The sequence below is a fragment of the Psittacula echo genome, assembly GCF_963264785.1.
Source record: "Psittacula echo genome assembly, chromosome: 3".
NCBI classification, from domain to species: domain Eukaryota; kingdom Metazoa; phylum Chordata; class Aves; order Psittaciformes; family Psittacidae; genus Psittacula; species Psittacula echo.
In genome coordinates, this window is record NC_137736.1 from 42,245,553 (window position 1) to 42,267,169 (window position 21,617).

General features: G+C 37.2%; 1 protein-coding gene across 1 annotated transcript in view; it reads right to left on the minus strand.

Moving 5' to 3' along the window:
* IL1RAPL1 (interleukin 1 receptor accessory protein like 1) overlaps positions 1-21,617 on the minus strand; it is a gene marked incomplete at both ends in the record, with an annotated part of 653,301 nt that overhangs the window by 374,438 nt on the left and 257,246 nt on the right. The gene's annotated exons all lie outside the window — the stretch shown is intronic.

A 21,617-nucleotide genomic window follows, 5' to 3' on the forward strand; every position in this document is an offset into this window, starting at 1 on the left:
AGTCGTGATAGCCCAGTGAAGTTCCTGCTGACTGGAAAAGAGGAACTATAAACCCCATTTTTAAAAGGAGAGAAAAGGAAGACCTAGGGAACTACAGGCCAGTTAGTCTTATATCAGTGCCTGGCAAAATCACGGAGCAGATTCTCCTAGGAACTACGCTAAGGCACATGAACAATAAGGGGGTGATTGGTGATAGCCCTCAGAAATATGCTACAAGAAGCCAAGAGAAAAAGAGAACACAAGATTTAAGTTATATCTGAAACCAGTCTAGAAAATACTCCAGAATCTCATCTGGTCCTAAATGCTGTCATCTTTTTGTATAGATAAAACTGGTTAAAAATCTATTTTTTACAGACATATATAACATTAAGTGGATGTACATAAGCACTGTTTCAAAAGAACACAGTGATTTCATTAATAAATACATGGCCTTAGGTAATTGACCAAATTGTTCCCTGAGTTACACTTAATATGCAGGACAACTTTCAAATAAGCTGAGTATGGTTTTTTGATATTGCCTGTATACTATAATGTATGGATATCTAGTTTAGTTAGGAAACAACTGTTGTTAATTTGAAGAAAATAACAGTCTGAAGAGACAGCGATAAGCAGAGCACATGCAATGAGGAAAATGCTGTAGAAGGTTTTAGATAATTTGTCATCCTTACCTATGTTTTTTAATCAATAAAACAGCTGAGCAAGTAAGGAAAACAGAAGTTACTATTTATCAAGTGCATTGGTGTGAAAAGCTATGAAAACAAGTATTATGCACCTAGATTCAATTTTTCTGTGAAAATAGATGGAAAGAAAAAGCTAATTATATAAGCATTTGCAAATACAAATGAAGTAAAGCATAGAAAGAACACAAAATTTCTTCAGTGTAGCTCGGTAGTATTAAGATCTGATCATAAATCACAAAGCTATATATACATACTGCTACTACAGCACTTTCTCTGGAAATCTAACACCCAACAGCCATTATTGAATTTAACTTGTTAAAATGAGACATTTAATAGATGCAGAAAGTAGACTGTAGGAAATACTATGCTGAGTATTTTGTTAAATCATCCTCTTAATTCACATCACTCAGTCTAGTACAGAACTCACAAACTGAAGACATCACAAAGTATTCCAGTGACCTCATAGCATTTCACTTTGTAGGCAAGCTATGATTTACTACACTAATTATTGTCATCAAAATACAAAATTCTTAGAAGTCTTGCAAGTCAAATATCCTTGCATGATTAAATCCCAAGATGTTTTTAATAGTACCATACTTAGCAGCAAAGACTCTAAACAGCAAATGCTTCCAAAGTCTGCTGTCAAGTAATCAGTGTTTCAAAACATTGTCTGCATATCTACAGTACAAGGAAATCAAAATCTTAAACTTTTATGAAGAAATTGAAAAAAACAGCTCTTCAAGAGCTAGAAAATTTGCAACGCTTTTTGGTTTTACCATGTTTTACAAAAATCTCCCTACTGGGGATACTGCAAGTGAGCAGACAGAGTCATGACTATAGTCAATACACTAGATTTTAGAAACTGAAATTTGTCTATTAAAGTCAGGGAAAGATGTCTGGATGTGTGCTGTAACAGAAGAGATTTGCAGATGGGTTATGTAGGATTGCGTCAAACTTCACACATTTGGTGGAGGTCACAGAGGTGGTACATGGCTCTTAGAGAAATTTTTAAATGGGGAAGAAATATGAATAGCAGCCTTCTACTGATGTAGACAGCCAGAAAGTTTCTAATAGTGTTGCATGTGGTTCTCTGTTTTAACACAGGGGAAAAAAAAATATTTTGAATTCAGGACGCACATCAGAAGTACTCAGTTTCCTTAACAAAGAGAGGTACCCCTTTCCTGTCTCAAGCTCATCTTCCACTACCACATAACATGGGGAGCTTACTTGCACATATGTTCTTTATCCACCATGCATTTATTTCTATGATAACTTCACTGGCACACAAAGTCTTATGCTTTTCTCTCCAATTTAGTTTGTACTCTTTACCCATCATATTCCTCTATAGAAGTTCATTCTAGTCTAAGACTCTTCAACAAGATAGACTCACTCCACCACGTTTTCTTACTGTGAAAATGTCTTTTCCTAAATATAATTTTTTGCACCCAAAGTGAAAAAGTTTTGCAACCCAAGTTTTATTTTAAAAGCATTAAAGCATGATAATACAGTTGGAAATAAACACAGAGTCAAAGAAAAAAACATCTCACAGAATGCCATGATGCCCAGGACACTTGTATGAGTATACGGAAACTTCAGTTTTCATCTGTTCTGCTAAATTCTGTGCATGGGTTTTAAAACGAGAAACTTCTCTCATGCATGTCATTGTAAGAAGGAACAGTAATAACACCCACCCTAATTCAGAAACTTTTTATATGTGCAGGTCAGTGTCACACTTGCTTAGAGCTCCCTTGACTCTTAGAAGTGCTTAGCATGGATATTGCATCTTATACAGGTTCAGTTAACTACAAGTCCAGAGCCTTTGCCAGTACAATTCTGCAAAGACATCAAGAAAAAGAAATTCTTGTACTGGCAGTAATCCCAAGAATTTTCCTTGAAACAGGATTTCACCCAAAATGTGGCAATTAGGTTAAAGAGCAACGGTTTAAGTTTCACTCACATCATTCTATGTAGGTAACGCACCAGTCCAAAATAGTTGCATGAGCTCAAGTTAAATGCTTTAACTTTCTGATACCCAAAACACAGTACTAGCAAGATGTCCTGTGAAGTCTCAAACTGTCTTCTAATGGTCTGAGATCACTCTTGTTGAAAAAAATGAGGAAAGAAATAAAACAGGCATACTAAAATGTAAATGTAAAATGTGTCACTAAAGTGCCACAATATTTTATTCACCATAATATCTTTATACCTAAACATCTTATTTTGATTTTGTTTTGAACATAGAACAAAAGGTCACATGTATCCTGTTGTAAAAAGTATTATGAAACATTTCCATAAAGCGAAATGAGCGATCTCCAAACACTATCGTTGCATGAAAAGGAACAAAAATGAAAGTGGCAGTAAAGGTCTTCCTGTTTTAATTATTTCACTTAAAGGCATAGGCAAAGAAGAAAATTTATTACATGGCACAGGTGGATGTGAATAACTTCTCATATTGCTGTACATATAAAAGTTCCTCTCAGGATAATTCAGGAAAGGAAACTGAGGAGAAGAAAACTTCAGTGATATCCAGATGGATATTCATTATATCTGTGTCCAACTTGTATTTTGCACTGTAGAATAAATGAGCAACTTTAGGCAATGTTACAAGAAATTATGGCCAAAGATATGCAAGCTCTTAAACACAGTTGATGTATGTGCTATAATGAACAATGATAGATAGGATTTTCCCTTACAGTGCAGAATATCTGAATTCAGTACGGTGATATCTACTATTTTGAAAAAAGCACAAACACTGCCCTTCAAACAAAACTGATTGTTATTTCCAAAGATACGAAAGATAGCTTACCAATATTTTATCATAAAAAAACCCCCATGGATCCAAAGACCACCTCTTAACCACACCACACCACTGAGGGCCTCAGTCGTGGAATCACCTCAATGCACGGTGATTCCACCACTTCCCTGGGGAGCCTGTTCCAATATCTGATCACTTTCGTGGGTAAAAAAATTTTTCCTAATATGCAATAAAAAAATTTTTCCTGGCACAGCTCAAGGCCATTACCTCTTGTCGTATCACTTGTTACTTGAGAGAAAGCACTGTCCCCCACCTCACTACAACCTCCTTTCAGGTAGCTGTAGAGAACAATAAGGTCCTCCCTGAGCCTTCTCTTCTCCACACTGAACAACACCAGTTCCCTCAGCTGCTCCTCATCAGACTTGTTCTCCAGACCCTTCACCAGCTTCGCTGACCTTTTCTGGACCCGCTTCAGCACCTCAATGTCTCTCTTGTAGCGAGGGGCCAAGAACTGAACACAATATTTGAGACGCAGCCTCATCAGTGCTGAATACATGGGTGTGACCACTGCTCTGGCCCTGCTGGACACACTATTTCTGATGCAAGCCAGGATGACGTTGGCCTCCTTGGCTGCCTGGGCACAAGCTGGCTCATGTTCAGCAGCTGTCAATCAGCACCCTCAAGTCCTTTTCCACCAAGCAGCTTTCCAGCCTCACTTCCCCAAGTGTGTAGAATTGCATGGGGTTGTTGGTCCCAAACATAGGACCAAGCACTTTGCCTTGTTGAACCATAGCCCATTGATCCAGCCTGTTCAGATCCCTCTTCAGAGCCTTCCTATCCTTCTGCAGATCAACACTCCCAGCCAGCTTGACGTCATCTGCAGATTTACTGAGGATGCACTCGAATCCCTCATCCAGTTCATCAGTAAAGATATTAAAAAACACTGGCCCTAACACCAAGGCCTGAGGAACACCACTAGTGACGGATCATCAACTAGATGTGATAGCATTTACCACCGCTCTTCGGACTCAGCCATCCATCCAGTTTTTAACCCATCGAAGAATACACCCATCCAGGCAATGAGAAGCCAGTTTCTCCAGGACAAAACTGTAGGACACAGTGTCAAATGCTTTACTGAAGTCCAAATAGACAATGTCCACAGCCTTTCCCTCATCAGCCAGGTGGGTCATCTTATCGTAGAAGGAGATCTGATTGGTCAAGCAGGAAAAAAGGTGTACTACTTCCATCTCTCAAAAAAACTATTGGGTTCAGGGGTGAGGGGACTGGGTTGTTGTTTTCTATGATCATAATTTCCAAAATACTATTAGGAATCTATGACATAAAAAAAAAATCACAAAACTAGAACAAAGTTGTTAACTTCTAGCCATTGCTACCTAAATGAAATCTGCTTCCCAGCAACTCATTAACTGCATCTTTATGACTTTGCAAGGGCTCAGAACTTTTCTCCACAGGATACCATAAGGGTGATATACAGACCAACACTACTGAAACAACAGAAAAAAAGATCACTTGTTTAAATCTCTTTTATTCCTCAGTCAAGTGAAATAAAATAGATTCAAACAAGTTGTTCATTTCACCATTGCCAATATAACAAAAAACTAGACTTCCATGATTTTCAATTTTCTCACAATTTTCCTGTAAAAACAACATGCGGTTGATCAACACACAGAGAGAAAATATGGAGGAAAGCAAATAAGACAAGATGACTTTATTGCCCAGAGACTTTCTAAGAAAACTGGACAGAATAACAGTACTGGCAGAACCCCTGCCTGCACACAGATGCAAGTTCATCTCATTAGGATGGGATACACAACTGGGTTCCATTTCTCAGTTGTTCATAGCCAAGGCCTCAGTTTAATTAGAAATCATTTTACTTATTAAAGTATTATGTTTATCATACACAAAGTATTCTGTTTGGCACACATTATTTAGTAAATATTTTTCTGCATGATAAAAATTCTTTAGAAACTGACAGAAATGTCAGTCTTCAAATAACGTTTGAAACATGGGGAAATCCAGATTTCAGATATGTAAAAAATGTAAAAGCAGAAATCCAGGAGTTAAGTGTTCCTAAATCTAAGGACAAAAACCATAACCCAAAATCTAAATTATTATGGATAATAACAGAAACTGTATGGATACATAATCTATAACGGAATCTAACTATAGTCCATGTCAGCAGAGTAAACTACTTTAATGAAAATTGAACTGACAATAGATCTTTCTGATAAAGAATTAAAATTAATAACGTAATCATAGCAATAATTGCATGCAATTTGCATACACATTAGTCATTTCCCAAGCATGTTTTATTGACTAAAAGTAGAGGGATTTTTTAAATGTAAATGAATGTGCATATGAATGTGTCCGTGTATATGTATACGTATATGTACACATAAAACTCTCTCATCGGAAATATGTTAGTAAAAAGTATATGAAAATTTGTAATTAAAAAGTTCATTGTTAGGAATATAAGTATGCCAAAAAATCCCTAAAAGTAATGTTACAAGTATCATTAAACAGGAATCCCTAAATATGCAAAAGAGAAAAAGTAGTTATATTTGCAAGGTTGCAAATTAATATATTCTGGTAATGCTGTATTATTCTCAAAGGGAAGAAAGAAGTTACATGCACTTTTTATAAACAAAAATGAAACAAAGTTATTAAATTGGCTAAGAACAGCAATGGGAGATGTCGTCGCGCACAGAGGGAACACATGCACAATCAATATGATTGATAAAAGTGATCCGTTTATTGTGCTCAAATAATGGGTATATATAGTGTCAAACTGCCACGTACACACAGCTTCCCGTAGTGATTGGTTGGCATATACAGCATTGGGTACATTCCAGGTGCATTTCGGTGATTTTCCCCTGCTCATATACACATCCTCCTCTCAAGGTCTCTGCTCCTAGTTCACAGACAATTTTTAGCTACAAGGTAGGCCAGCTGGTCTTCTATCTCTATTGGTTAACTTCCAGGGTTTTTCCACTGCTGGCAACTGTACACAACTGGTGTTTTTTCTCACTTTCACAGAATCTGTGCTTAATTAAGCTCAGACATGGGAACATGACCTTTGCTTGCTAACCATGTCTCCACAGGGAGATATTACTGTGGGGATGTTACAGACTGCCTGAACAAGAGGAATCTGTGGATGAAGCGCTCTACAGATAGGGACAGCCTCACGCTCGCAGGCCCTTGTTCTCATGAGGGACTTCAACCACCCTGACATCTGTAGGAGTGAAGGTACAGCCCGGCACAAGCAATCCAGGAGGTTTTTCGATTGTGTGGAAGACAACTTCCTCTTGCAAGTAATAGAGGAGCCGACAAGGAGAGGTGCCATGCTTGACCTCGTGCTCACCAACAGGGAAGGGCTCGTGAGAAATGTGACGCTCCAGGGCAGCCTTGGTTACAGTCATCACTAGATGGTCGAATTCGAGATCCTTGGGACAGTGAGAAGAGTGTGCAGCAAGCTCACTGCCCTGGACTTCAAGAGAGCAGACTTTGGCCTCTTCAGGAACCTGCTTAGTAAGGTTCCATGGGATATAGCCCAAGAGGGCAGGGGGGCACAAGACTCTTGGTTGCTATTCAAGGATCACCTGCTCCAAGCTCAGGAGTGTTGCATTGCAACTAGAAGGAAGTGCAGCAGGAGGGCCAGGAGACCTCCTTGGATGGATAAGCAGCTGCTCAGGAAAATTCAAAGGGAAAAAGAGGCTTATAGAAGGTGGAAGCAGGGACAGGCGGCTTGGGAAGAATACAAGGATGTTGTCCGGGAAGGTAGAGACCATGTTAGGAAAGCTAAGGCCCAGTTAGAATTAAACTTGGCAAGGGATGTTAAGGATAATAGGAAGGGATTCTATAGGTACGTAGTGAGTAAAAGACAGACTAGGGACAACGTAGGCCCCCTCCAGAAGTTATCCGGAGAACTGGCTACCCTGGATTTGGAGAAGGCTGAGGTTCTTAATGACTTCTTTGTCTCGGTCTTCACTGGCAAAGGCTCTGACTGCACCACCCAAGTCTTGGAAGGCAGACGCACGGACTGTGAGAATGAAGACCTTAAGCCCACTATAGGAGAGGATCTGGTTCGAGACCATCTTAAAAACCTAAACATACACAAGTCCATGGGACCTGATGAAATCCATCCACGGGTCCTGAAGGAGCTGGTGAATGAAGTTGCTAAGCCACTGGCCATCATATTTGAAAAATCATGGCAGTCAGGTGAAGTTCCCAATGACTGGAAAAAGGGAAATATAACCCCCCCTTTTAAGAAAGGAAAAATGGATGACCCGGGCAATTACAGACCAGTCAGCCTCACCTCTGTGCCTGGCAAAATCTTGGAGCAGATTCTTCTGGAAGGCATGCTAAGGCACGTGACAAACAAGGAGGTGGCTGGTGACAGCCAGCAGGGCATCACTAAGGGCAAATCCTGCCTGACCAATTTGGTGGCCTTCTATGATGGGGCTACGAAACTGATGGACAGGGGCAGAGCAGTTGACGTCATCTACCTGGATTTGTGCAAAGCCTTCGGCACTGTCCCACATGACATCCTTGTCTCTAAATTGGAGAGACATCAATTTGATGGGTGGACCACTTGGTGGATAAAGAACTGGCTGGATGAAGTTCTTTACTGTGAGGGTGGTGAGGCACTGGAATGGGTTTCCCAGGGAAGTTGTGAATGCTCCATCCTTGGTGGTGTTCAAGGCCAGGCTGGATGATGCCTTGGGTGGCATGTTTTAGTGTGAGGTGTCCTTGCCCATGGCAGAGGAGTTGGAACTAGATGATCTTAAGGTCCTTTCCAACCCTAACTATTCTATGATTCTATGATTCTTCCCTTTCTTCTTGTAATTTTGTAGCTAATGCTCCAAGATACAGACCTCTACACAATTACAGTGTCAGCTGGCAGTAATCTGGGTGAAATTGATAATCTTGGTTCACTTCTATTACAGCCTAAAATCTATTTTTTCTTTTTTTTTTCCCCAATCAGAAGCTCTATGTCATCTAAAGAAAAAAATTTGATCATATAAGAATGAAAATGAGTAAAACATAAGGCATGGGAAATGAAACAGGCAAGTTCTTAATTGATGAATATTTTAAAATGGCATGACTATCCATGCAATGTCTTTCACAATTTCCATGACTTTTCACATTTCATACATTTCCTTTTTTCTCTTTATTTTTTTTCCCTACCATGTCTTTATTATTAAAACAAAATCCACTAAAAAAAAAAAAAACCCACCCCAAAAAAAAAAAACCAACACCCAAACCCAGAACCAAAACTGTATTTTTTTGTAAGCAGAGGTGCTTTTTAATGCCAGTCTTACACTCTTTGTGTAAGACATGAGACATCACTTGCATTTACTAAATACAGATAAGAGAATTAATTGTGCTCTGAAATGCCGCCTTTGTAAGCTAGATATCAATTATTTAGACATTGACCAAATCTGTGCATTTTATGGGAGAAACCTGAAGCAAAAACTTGCAAAGGGGAGTCATGAACCCAGTCACTTACATACTTCTGATGTTAAGATAGATCCATTGTAGTTTGTTGTAGGTTAAAGATGCTGAATAAAAGTTTAATTCTATTCAAGTTATAACAGGCTTTCAAATATTGAATTCCAATAACTTAATCATTCTAACTTCCTCTTCTGTCTTTGAAATGGAAAATATTCTTGAGACCCTCACACACCTACTCACTAAAGATTTCAGAATAGTTCTGGGGTTCCAAGACCAGCATAACAACAGAAGAGAAGCATATTCAGTTTATTTGGTTAAGTTGTTTAAGCACATGACTCCTCACTAATTAGAGACAAGTTGTCTCTGTTAAGATACCACTGCCCAGGTGCAGAATCTGGTGGTGAAGGTACACCATGTAGATTCTCATGTACCCAACCGTCATGCACTTGGCATGGTTAAACTTCATGAGGTTGGCATCAGCCCACCTCACAAGTGTGTCGAGGTCCCTCTGGATGGCATCCCTTCCCTCCAGTGTACCAACCGAACCACACAGCTTGGTGTCATTGGCAAACTTGCTGAGGACGCACTCAATCCCACTGTCCATGTCACTGACAAAGATGTTGAACAAGACTGGTCCCAACACCGATCCCTGAGGGACACCACTTGTTACTGGTCTCCAGACGGACATTGAGCCAATACCTCCCAAAGTATAGAGGTGATGACCACCCTGGGAATGCAAGCCAGACCAGTTTCATGATCAATGAGTCTATTGTATTACAAGTCGTCACCATGAAGTACAGCAAAACAAGAACCTTAGCCCAGGCCCCCCATCCAACAAACACTAAAACAACAAGTCCTTGCTGTAAGTAAGGTATGACATGCTCAAACTCTGAGATCAAGAGCAACAACTCTGAGAGCGAATAAATCAGCATTGTGACGAGTAACCATTAATCTGAAACAACGAAAGCTTATGACAAATACGATGAGACACACTCTGTTCAGATCTGCTGTTATCTCAACCCTTTGTGCCCCAGATTGACTGCCACAAAGAACTGTCATGGTTTAAGCCCAGCCAGCAACCCAGAACCATGCAGCCACTCGCTCGCTCCTCATCTTCTTCCTCCCCCCCCACTCCCAGAGGGATGTGGAGGAGAATCAAAAGAATGTGACTTCCACAGGTTGAGATAAGAACAGGCCAGTAACTAAGGTATAACACAAAACCACTGCTGCTACCACCAATAATAATGATAAGGGAATTAACAAGGGGAGAGAATTCAGTTGCATACCACCCACCGACTGATACCCAGGCTGACCCGAGCAACAATCTTGGCCTTCTGGGTAACTCCCCTCAGTTTATGTACTGGGCATGACATGATGTGGTATGGAATACCCTTTGGCTAGTTTGGGTCAGGCATCCTGTCTGTGCTTCCTCCCGGCTTCCCCTCCTCCCTGGCAAAGCATGAGACTCAGAAAGTCCTTTATCGGAGTAAACATTACTTAGCAACAACTAAAACCATCAGTGTTACCAGCGTTTTTCCCAGGCTAAACACAGCACTGCACTATCTAGTACGAAGGAGAAAACAATGACTGCTACTGCTGAATCCAGGACAAATAACTACAAAAAAACTATGCATTTCTCTTGTCTAACACAGCTAGCTATAAACTTTCCAGAAATAACTGAGATGACATAACACCCCGCTGGAAAAGCACTCAATCTTGACTTTAAATTTCTCAACACAACGATAAAGAAAATTTTGGAAATTATTCTTTTCTGGAAAAGAGATGGTATTAATTGACTTTAACCCTTTTATCAAGTGTCTCAAAAATGTACATTGTGCAAAGGAAGCAACCAGAAATAGCAATTTGGAGTTCATTGCAACCTAATTTGACATATTTCTTAGGACGAGTTTTCAGGTAAATTGCAAAGGCTGGTAGGTTGGTAGGCACAGAAATCAGTGCAACCATGGTATCACATTTTTATTTAAGCTAATACACGTGATTGATCTAAGGACCACACATCACAAAAACTTTACCAAGTGTGTAAAAATTTAAAAAAATAAGTATCTTGTCATAGTGCATTCAATACAACTGAAACTGGGATTTAGTAATATGTTTCAAATATAGGGAGAATTCTGAAAATAATAAATTGATTAGGTTTCGTAAATGTTTAAGAGACTGATATGCTAGAGGATTCACTTACTTAATTCAGAATGTTTAAGGGAATCTATTGCTATCCAGCCTTCTACAACAGAGAATACAGATTTCTTCCCCTCCCTGCCCATCATAAACAAGAAAATGTTAGAGTCTAGGAGTATAAATTTAATGCTGCAATTCTAAATACTTCTCCATTACTTTCTGCCACTGTCAAAATATACTGGGATGACATTTATCTAGAGGACAGATATAAATGGAGGTTGAACATGATGTGTTTCAGAAGGAAACCTGAAGTTCAGTATGGGACAATGTAATAAAAAAGTATGTCTGAAGCAGAAAGAATAAGCCAAAATATTTTATATGTTTGATTGACAGGAAAACACAAAACAAGTCTTCAAATGGCAATGTCAGCCTATTTTATAGCACACTTATAAACTTTTGTTGCACTTATATTGTGTTTTATATTTGAAAACCCTTGTTTTGAGCAAGCTCTGAGACAGTTGTGATTCTTAGTGTTTAATATGTCTGATGAAAGAAAACCTGAAGATTCGGTGGAAAGCTTTATTTATTTATTTATTTATTTATTTATTTTTGTTAGTATAGAGGAATTATATGGATTCTTCAAGTTTGATTTTAAATTTAGTGCTTTCTTTTCAGAGCAGTGTTCCAAAACTTTTAATATTTAGAATATTCATCAATTCTAACACATTTATAATCAATTTATACACACTTGATCCTGTATCAGCACTGCCTTTTAAAATTATTTCCTTCTTCCATAACGTTTGTCTTCTCGACAGCAAATCACATAAACACTTAACCTTTAAAAAACCTAACTTGACTATTTCTTTTCATACAAAGAGACCTGATTAGTCCTGTTAAGCTATTAAGTTAATATTTTTGATTCTGAAAACCTTCAATTGTACATAATGTTCCAGATAAGACCTTGCTAAATTTAAACAGCACCCATATTTTTCTCATGGAAAAATATAGCAACATCTACACTAGAGAAAAAGATTCATGCAGTCTAACTTACAAAATTCACAATTTAGTATCTTATCTTCAAATAAATTCCTAAAGGTAACTAGAAGACTAATGTAAGGAAGTGTAGATTTCTCAGAATATAGCATCTTCCCTGAACATATGAAGCTGTGTCTTGTATTTTTGTCTTAAATTCAAAGCCAGAAGAAATGTTATGAAACCTGGTTGAGTGGAGGATGTCCTTGCCCATGGCAGAGGGGCTGGAACTAGATGATCTTTAAGGTCTCTTCTAATCCAAACCATTTAAAGATTCTATGATTCTATGAATTTTTTCTTGTGTATTTTGATCTATTAAAAAAGTATTTGGCTGTAGTGAGAGAAAAAAAAAAAAAAAAAAAAAGAACTAAAAAAGTGTTACCTTTTCGTGGTTTTGTGCAAATTGTACTACACAGACTGTATATCTCTGTGTCAGATTTTAACTCATCTTTAAAAAAAAACTGCATGAATTTGTTACAGAGTTTTGGTAGGCTTAACGAAAGCTTTGGTTAAGTGGTTCTTTAGCTTAACCATATTGTAATGCAGTACAATGTAAATGACTGAGTCAGACTGGATTAAAAAATAAAGGTGTCCAAGCTTTTTTTTTTTGTTTTCTTTGGGGTTTTTTTTTTGTTTGGGAGTTATAAAGTACCAGAGCCATTTATTATCTGTTTTGTGACTAAAGAAGATAATGAGAAAACTAAGGGTGGAAAAAGAGGAGACAAAACCAAACCAAAACAAAAAAGTAAAAAGGGAGCAGGTGAAAAAAAAAATTGTAGTATCTTGGTTATATTTTCAAAGCAGCAAAAAAGCATTACTGATTGGATTAAAAAAAATGCTAACAAAAACTACTGAAACACTTCCAAGATTTACATAATCTTTAAGCATAATGAAGACTTAACATTTTCAATGTTCTTGTAAAAGAATAAAATAGGTCTGTCTATTTCATGAAACATATATTTGCATTGACATAGAATCATAGAATAGTTAGGGTTGGAAAGGAGCTTAAGATCATCTAGTTCCAACCCCCCTGCCATGGGCAGGGACACCTCCCACTAAACCATGCCACCCAAGGCTTCGTCCTCCCTAGTGTTGAACACCGCCAGGGATGGAGCATTCATAACTTCCCTGGGCAACCCATTGCAGTGCCTCACCACCCTAATGTTACATTTAACCTCATAAAAACTTCATAGTCTTAGGAGAATTTATAATTTCTTACTTTATAAACACCTCTAAGGATGAAATCATAGCTGGCACTAATATCCTAGTATGCCACAGATATTTTCAGTTTCACAGTTCAAGAGACCTTGACACAAGACAGCACCAAAATTCATTAAGACTCTAGGAAAGAACAGAAATTATATTCTCAGTATCATCCAAAGGCCATTATTCAGAAACATGTTCCTACAGCTATTTCCAGAAGAAGGTAGAGAAAATGTTTCAAAGATCTGAATTCATCATCCATCATGCAGTATTTTTATTATGTTATATTCAAAAGACCTTTGGAGTCCTTTAAAAATTGCTAGGTTAAATTTATCCTCCCACAGCTCTCTTGGTCTTATACAGAAACTTTCTGCGATATATATCATTGCCCAAACATTGGAAGAAGATATTCAAGGGAATCCACATAATCACTAATGCTATACTTACTGTGTGACACCACTGAGTCTTAAAGCTGGAGCTTCATGGAGTAAATACTGACATACTATCTCAGAACACTAAAATGCTGTGCTATTCTGACAGTTCTGAAAACACTGTGTACAAATTTCTGATGTAAAGGAGTAGTCAGTCACTTCTGCCATCCCTGCAGAGTTTCTTATTTCAAACATTACATTATTGTTTAAATAAATAAATCACAAATATTTATTCTGCACCAAAAACTTGACCAGGATAGAATGTGGCATACAGTTATCAATTAACATAACTTCGATTTTTAAGATTTCTGATTTCTAGGGTTGGACTTTTTAAAACATTTAAGCTAGCATTTTCCTTTCTTCAACAATAGTTGTGACGTACTGTGTATAGGTATAGCTTTCAGGATTTTTTGTTAGAATAAGTGGCTTATAATCATATTTAAGATAAAAATAATAGAAATGTACTTAAAAAAACCCCCAACAAAATCCAAAGTACTTGTCTGTGTTAGAATATTAGGTACGGTAAATTAAAATATTTTTGCTGATACTTCCTAGCTTAAAACTAACTGTTTACATTTCTGTCTTCTAAATGCCTCCCACAAAACACAGCTTGATCTGTGGACACCTAAGGTTTGTGATAAATATCTAATGAGAGTAAATGCACCAGGATAAATCATGGTGAGAGGCCATTGTATATACTTCAGCTTCTGTCAAGATCTGAAACCCAAATGTGGACAGAGTTCACACATTTTATGCTACAAAAGTGTTGTAAAGAATTAAATTGTTACTGTGCAACATAAAAAAAAGAAACAAAAATTGAAAAGTCATAAGCAACCCCTTCCAAAAAGTAATGCAAAAGTTTAGCAACATTTATATGCCATAAACAATCATAATGCACTGTCTTTCTAGTTCTCCAGAGAGCTTACTTTATTTTTTTTTAATTAGGCAAAACAACAGTAAACATCTTTTTGAGTTGTTGTACATGAAAAGAAACTGAACTTTCTGGTTTGTTCAAGTAAGCTGATTTTCCATTATCATAAGATATTAACATATTAGCATTTAGTATCCAGATGCCAAGGGACTAAAAAGAACAATTAAAAAATTATTCTCCCCTAGTTGTAGCAAATTTATTACTGAAATTTAAAACCATGTCAGGGGGAGGGGAAGGGGGGTTTAATTTGATGGGTTTTTGGTTTGGTGGGGTTTTATTTGTTTGGTTTGGGTTTTTTTTTTCTTTTTCTTTCTTAATTAGAAGTTTATCAAACTGAACACTCCTCACCTGTAGAAAGAAAGAAGGACCTCTGATTAGCACCTCAGGGCACTTCAATAGTGCTATGCACTCAGGACCTTTATTAACAAGGCAACACAAGTACAAATGATTCACATAAATACTTGAATAAATCTTTGAGTTTGTACCTGCGCTTCTGAAAAATGTGGAGCAAAGCTCTGCCTTGAAAGGAGTCTTGCCATGAAGCTCCCTAGGACCCACAGTTTCACCTCTTTTAATTTTACTGAAATTAATCATTTAAGATACTGAAAATAAACAAAATAGTTTTTTTAAGCAAATGTCATACAAATCTTATGGACCATAACTTCATAACTCTAAAAGGGAGACAAGAAACATTTCTCTAATTTGATTGCTAATTTTGAAATACAAAATTCTGAATCACATTTTTGCGAGAATCAATTTCTTCAGGACAAGCATGGACAGGACTTATCAATAAGACATAAGTGACCATTATCCATTATTGGGTATCAGCTAAAAAATGGTGTAGCACCTGCTGAATTAGATTAAAAGATGTGAAATATACTCTTTATACATTTTAGGAAAAAACCTGTCCTATATCACTACAGCTGTCTGTGAGAGAATCAGTATCTTCCTAACTCTGCCTTGGTACACAAACTCCAAGGCTAACTCTTCTCTCTAAGATTATTCTATTATACCCTACTGAAAACTTCTAAAACAAAACTTTGTCATAACACAGTCCTCTTCGGAACCAACAAAAGAAATTATTCAAATGTGATGCTGCAGGGTAGCCTTGGATGCAGTGACCACGAGATGGTTGAATTCGAGATCCTCAGGGCAGTGAGAAGAGCATGCAGCAACCTGCTTAGTAAGGTTCCATGGGATACAGCCCGAGAGGGCAGGGGGGTGCAAGACTGCTGGTTGTTAATTCAAGGATCACCTGCTACAAGCTCAGGAGTGTTGTGTCCCAACTAGAAGGAAGTGCAGCAGGAGGGCCAGGAGACCTCCTTGGATGGATAAGGAGCTGCTCAGAAAAATTCAAAGGAAAAAAGAGGCTTATAGAAGGTGAAAGCAAGGACAGGCGGTGTTCCTCAGGGATTGGTGTTAGGACCAGTCTTGTTCAACATCTTTGTCGGTGACATGGACAGTGGGATTGAGTGCGCCCTCAGCAAGTTTGCCGATGACATCAAGCTGTGTGGCTTGGTTGATATGCTGGAGGAAAGGAATGCCATCCAGAGGGACCCCAACATGTTTGTGAGGTGGGCTGATGCCAACCTTATGAAGTTTAACCATGCCAAGTGCAAGGTCCTACACCTGGGTTGGAGCAATTCCAGGCACGGCTACAGGTTGGGCAGAGAAGAGATTCAGAGCATCCCTGCAGAGAAGGACTTGGGGTGTTGGTCAATGAGAAAATAAACATGAGCCGGCAGTGTGCACTCGCAGCCCAGAAAGCCAACTGCATCATGGGCTGCATCAAAAGGAGTGTGACCAGCAGGTCGAAGGAGGTGATCCTGCCCCTCTACTCTGCTCTTGTTGAGACCTCACTTGGAGTATTGTGTGCAGTTCTGGTGTCCTCAACATAAAAAGGACATGGAACTGTTGGAACAAGTCCAGAGGAGGGCCACGAGGATGATCAGGGGACTGGAGCACCTCCTGTATGACGATAGGCTGAGAAAGTTGGGGCTGTTCAGCCTGGAGAAAAGAAGGCTGCGTGGAGACCTCATAGCAGCCTTCCAGTATCTGAAGGGGTCCTACAAGGATGCTGGGGATGGACTATTCATCAGTGATTGTAGTGACAGGACAAGGGGTAACAGGTTCAAACTTAAACAGGGGAAGTTTAGATTGGATATAAGGAAGAAATTCTTTACTATTAGGGTGGTTTATTATTTTATTATTTATGATTTATTATTATGATTTATTATTTATTAGAGGGTGGTGAGGCACTGGAATGGGTTGCCCAAGGAAGCTGTGAATGCTCCATCCCTGGTGGCGTTCAAGGCGAGGTTGGATGAGGCCTTGAGTGACATGGTTTAGTGTGAGGTTTCCCTGCCCATGGCAGGGGAGTTGGAACTAGATGATCTTAGCGTCCTTTCCAATCCTAACTATTCCATGATTCTAAATATATAATAAAATGCTATATTTACTCTTACATGAAAGAGAATGCCTACTGGTATTTTTGACAAGAAAGTGCACATGGGAGGTGAGTTGAACAAGAACAGTAGCCTCTTACTGTACATCTTCACATTAATGTGATTACTGAACAGGTATGTTTGGCAAAAAAAAATAAAATAAAACCAATTTTCAGTTTGAATTTCAGTTCTGGCTATCCAAATGTTCCTAGAGCCTTTCTGACAGGTTCAGTTTCCATTGCTCAGGATAGCGGCCAAGCCACGTTTGGGTTTCTTTTCTCTCTCTTCTCCCCCCTCTCACTCCCTGTGTTTATTAATGAATTAAATTTTTTTTAAAGGTGAGGTTGTGGTGTTCCTGGTACCCCCACCATTAACTGCCCAACTGGACTGACGTGCAAAGAGTAAAAGTGAGCTGTGAGAGCTGCTGCTGCTAAGTTATGAACAGGAGATGATGATGGTCATGGCAAATTTCTGGAAATGAAGAGACTAGATTCTTACATGACAAAGGTGGTACATTTACTTTTAAAGTGGTGAGCATAATTATGTGTATGCTTGTTAATTTACTTTTATTTCAATTCATTGATATGGATGAGAAGGCTTGATGATCTACAAAAATTATACTTCTTAACTATCCTTCTATTGACCTACTACATTCTACTTGGCAAGATTCATCCCTCTCACAACTCGAGCACATGAGAATGACCTATTATACTTTTTTAGCACCTCGGAACTATTAGACTGTAAGAATCAGATCCAAAAATCATATTACATGTGTAAAGCAGAGAGTATAAGAAAGATGACTATGCATTCATTACAAAGTAATAACCCAGCAACTGTTGAAGTCCAGTTCACATCCAAGATAATTCTGAGGAAACTTCCTATTTCAGGTTGGAGTACATTATCAAATCAGATACTTGTAGACTGGTAATGCTTTCAATATGTGGATATCAACAATAAAGGAAATACTAAATTTTATTTTAAAATATGCAATTATTTCTATTGAAAATTGGCAGCTGCCAGTATTCCAGAAAATGAGACTCTTTCTTTCTTTACCACCATAGGAGCATTTAGCTGCTGAGAGACCTGATAAACTTATCTCTAAATCAGTGTTTGCTAAATCAAGTACACATTTGTTATTATATAAGATTATATAACTTTTTTCCCAGCATGAAATTAAGAATGAGAAGTTTACTGTGTAAAAACAGATCCACTGGATTTAATCGGACCCCTTTCTTAATGCTATACTGCTCAAAACATTCTGGTGATAAGATCCAGCTCAAAGTTACCCATATATTTTTTTCCAAACAAAATAGCCAATGAACACTCTATTATAACAATCAAGGATACTATTAAATAAGGCAAGATTTAATTTAGCATTTAGACTTAAGAAATAATTCTAACAATATCAGTTTACTGTCTTTAAGGATACCCAACATTAAAAAAAAAAAGAATATATCAAAAAACATTGAAATGCATTCACTGCACAAGTTACAGTAAAATTTATCTAGATGTTTCAAAGCTAAGATTTCATTAACTAACAAGTACAAATAAAGGCACTTCAGTTACCTTGGAAATACAAACAGTGACAGAAAACATGTAACATACTGGATTAAAGTGGTGAAGCTTAAAGCACTTTTTTTTCTTACTAGCTCTTATATTGATTACCATCTGCAGAATAAATTGAATTTAACAGGATAAACATAAACCCCTCAATTTTCATGCATGTAATAATTTGCATCAAATTGCAATGGTAAACATAAATGTTAAAATTCCAATAAAATTAAGTTAGTTTTTACATATTAAATATGTTTAAATCGTCAAACAATAATACCAAAATATTTCATTTTACAGCTGGAGAAGAAATAGCACTCTACTAATTTTCTCTAGTCACATTTTTAAGCACTACTTGGATTAAATGACAGTTGTTATAAGAACCTTAAGATGAACTTTTCAACAAGAAACTTACAAGAATGTATCAAGCATGAACTGGTGGGCTTATGGTAAAGCTAATGTTGCTATGGAATTATTTCAAAGAAGGCAGGGATAATAGTTTACAAACATTTTCTCTGAAAACTGGCTTTTTGACACCAAGCTTGACTACAGCAATAGTCTCCATAAGTGTCAGAAAACACAGATGGTGTAGTAGAGTGACTTGATATAAATAAGTTACCTTGCTTTTCTGTATTGAATTTGCCAGGTTTCCAGAATTTCTGTTCCTTTGTGAGATCTATAAATAAACGGTCTCTCGTAATTCTACAGTTTCACTTGTTTGCATAACTAAAAGTACAGTCAAGTTTGATAATCATGATATTTGATAATCATGTTGGTCAACTGATATCCTTTCTTGCAATAACTATTATCACAGAGAAAAAAAAAAAAAAGCCCTGCACACCTACACATTGTTCCCTCTCTTTCTCTTTCAAAATGAATTTCTCATTGGCTCATTAATGTTGCTGAGAACTTTAGGATCATAACTCATATTGTACAATGGAGAACCAGTGATTCGTAATTCCACTATCAAACATGTAACACCTTAAAATAAATAAATATATAACAAAGTCAAGCAGAAGAAATACACAACTTATTAAAGAGTATACAAAGGAACACACAGGGAATGCTGTGTGTATACAAGCACATTTCACCCTTCTACTGATGATTTATGGAGCCATTCTTCTTCAAACCTGATATCTGATAAAGCTGATAAACCAGCTTAATAATAATTTGTTGAACATCTCGGTTAAAACAAGGCTTTAAAAGAAATGTGTAGACAGTAGTAAACATATCTCAGTATTTTGGTGAATTTATGTGAATGGTTTAAATAAGAAGGGTACAGCAAGATTTCATTCAATTAAATTAATAATTTTAGACTGATGAAGATTTACTTTTCCTAAATACCCCAGAATGCATACCAGATATTTCAATTTCGCTACAGTATCAGCTCTCAACATTGCAGCAAATATAATGGCAACTGCTGAAATCAATGCATGACATGAGGCAACTGTTTTCAATTGTTTCAGAGGGAGACTAAAACTGACTATTGTTACTAAAGATAAAATTTCAGTAGGATTTTTCTTTAATGTGCTTAAACTTAAGGTCATTACAATGCTACTTAGGCAAATCCATGAAAAATGAAAAAAATCAGACAAATTTAGAGGTTTGGTTTGACCTATCCTTTTAGTATATTTTCACAAGTTTCTATGTCTTTTTTTTTTTTTTTTTTTTCCTGTTGGGAATCTTTGTCCTACTTCTAGCAGATTTTATTCCTGTTTTTCCTTCTCTTTTCATTGTCTATACTTATCTTGCATGATTTTGCATGTTCTGATTACATGTTATTTGCAGTACCAAGCTTTTGCTTAAAAGATCTTTCTAAAAAGATCTTTTTCTTTCCAGTCTCCATAATCCTAGAAAGCCATTGGAAGGTATCTTATAAATACAGTCTTGAGTATCTAATTTTCTCATCTGACATAGACCAGTCTTCTAAAAAAAATCTTATCTAGCAGTCTCTACTTCTTGTCCTTACCACATTTCCTGAATTTTATGCCAAGTTATTTTACACTAGCCTTTCAAAAGATAGAACTTTAAATTCAACAGCCTATGAAAAATCTCTCAAATTTTTAATTTCTCAAAGAACTTAATATCCTTTTAACTAAGTTGACCTAATTATGACAAAAACTGAAGAGAAAATACTTCACTTTCTGAAGTGTCTTTAAGGCAATTTAGCATTGAGATGGTATTTAACTAACTGATTAATTCAGGTATTTAAGCCCATCCTAACAGTTCTGGATGTTTTAGGAGCTTAGCACCTAGGCACAGGCCAGTTAATTCTCATGGAATTAATCCTTTCATGAAAGCCCTTTAGCTAACACTGTTTCAGTTTAAAGCTTTAAGGAATCTGTTTTGATTTATATTAGATGAGTTCTTGAGTATTTAAAGTAGTTTATTTGCTATTTTTTAACTTTGGGGAATTTCAAACTTGAATGTCTTTTAATATCAGCTATTGTAAATGGAAGAAAAGGCTTGATATATAGTTCAAATATGCTTTACAAATCAAGTTCTATAAATGTTAAAGTTTAACGAAAGAAAAATAAATTTGCCCTGCCTCACACCATGATTATTAACCTGATCTTCAACCACAAGTGCAAACCCTGTTGATGTCAGACATTGCCCTCTATACCTGCGGAACCACAGAAAAAACTTTCAGCAGCATGGCACAGGGACAACCGGCAAATATAGAACTCTGTTAACAATGCTAACAAGAATTTGATGATTCATGAGATAAAAGAAAATTCTTCTTACCATCCCTGAGCTGATCTAGACCTGTAGAGTTAAGTGTCAACTGACAGTATCATTTCATTTCTTTCTCAAATAAATGAGATGCAATAGAAAATAGACACAGAGTAGATCTGATACTGCTTATGTAGGACTTTCTTATTTAGGTCCTGGGCTGCGTATCAGCTTAATTTAACATCGTAAAACTCAATTAAGCTGTTTTAACTCAGCCAAGCCCCTGAAACAGTTTAAGTCCTTAAA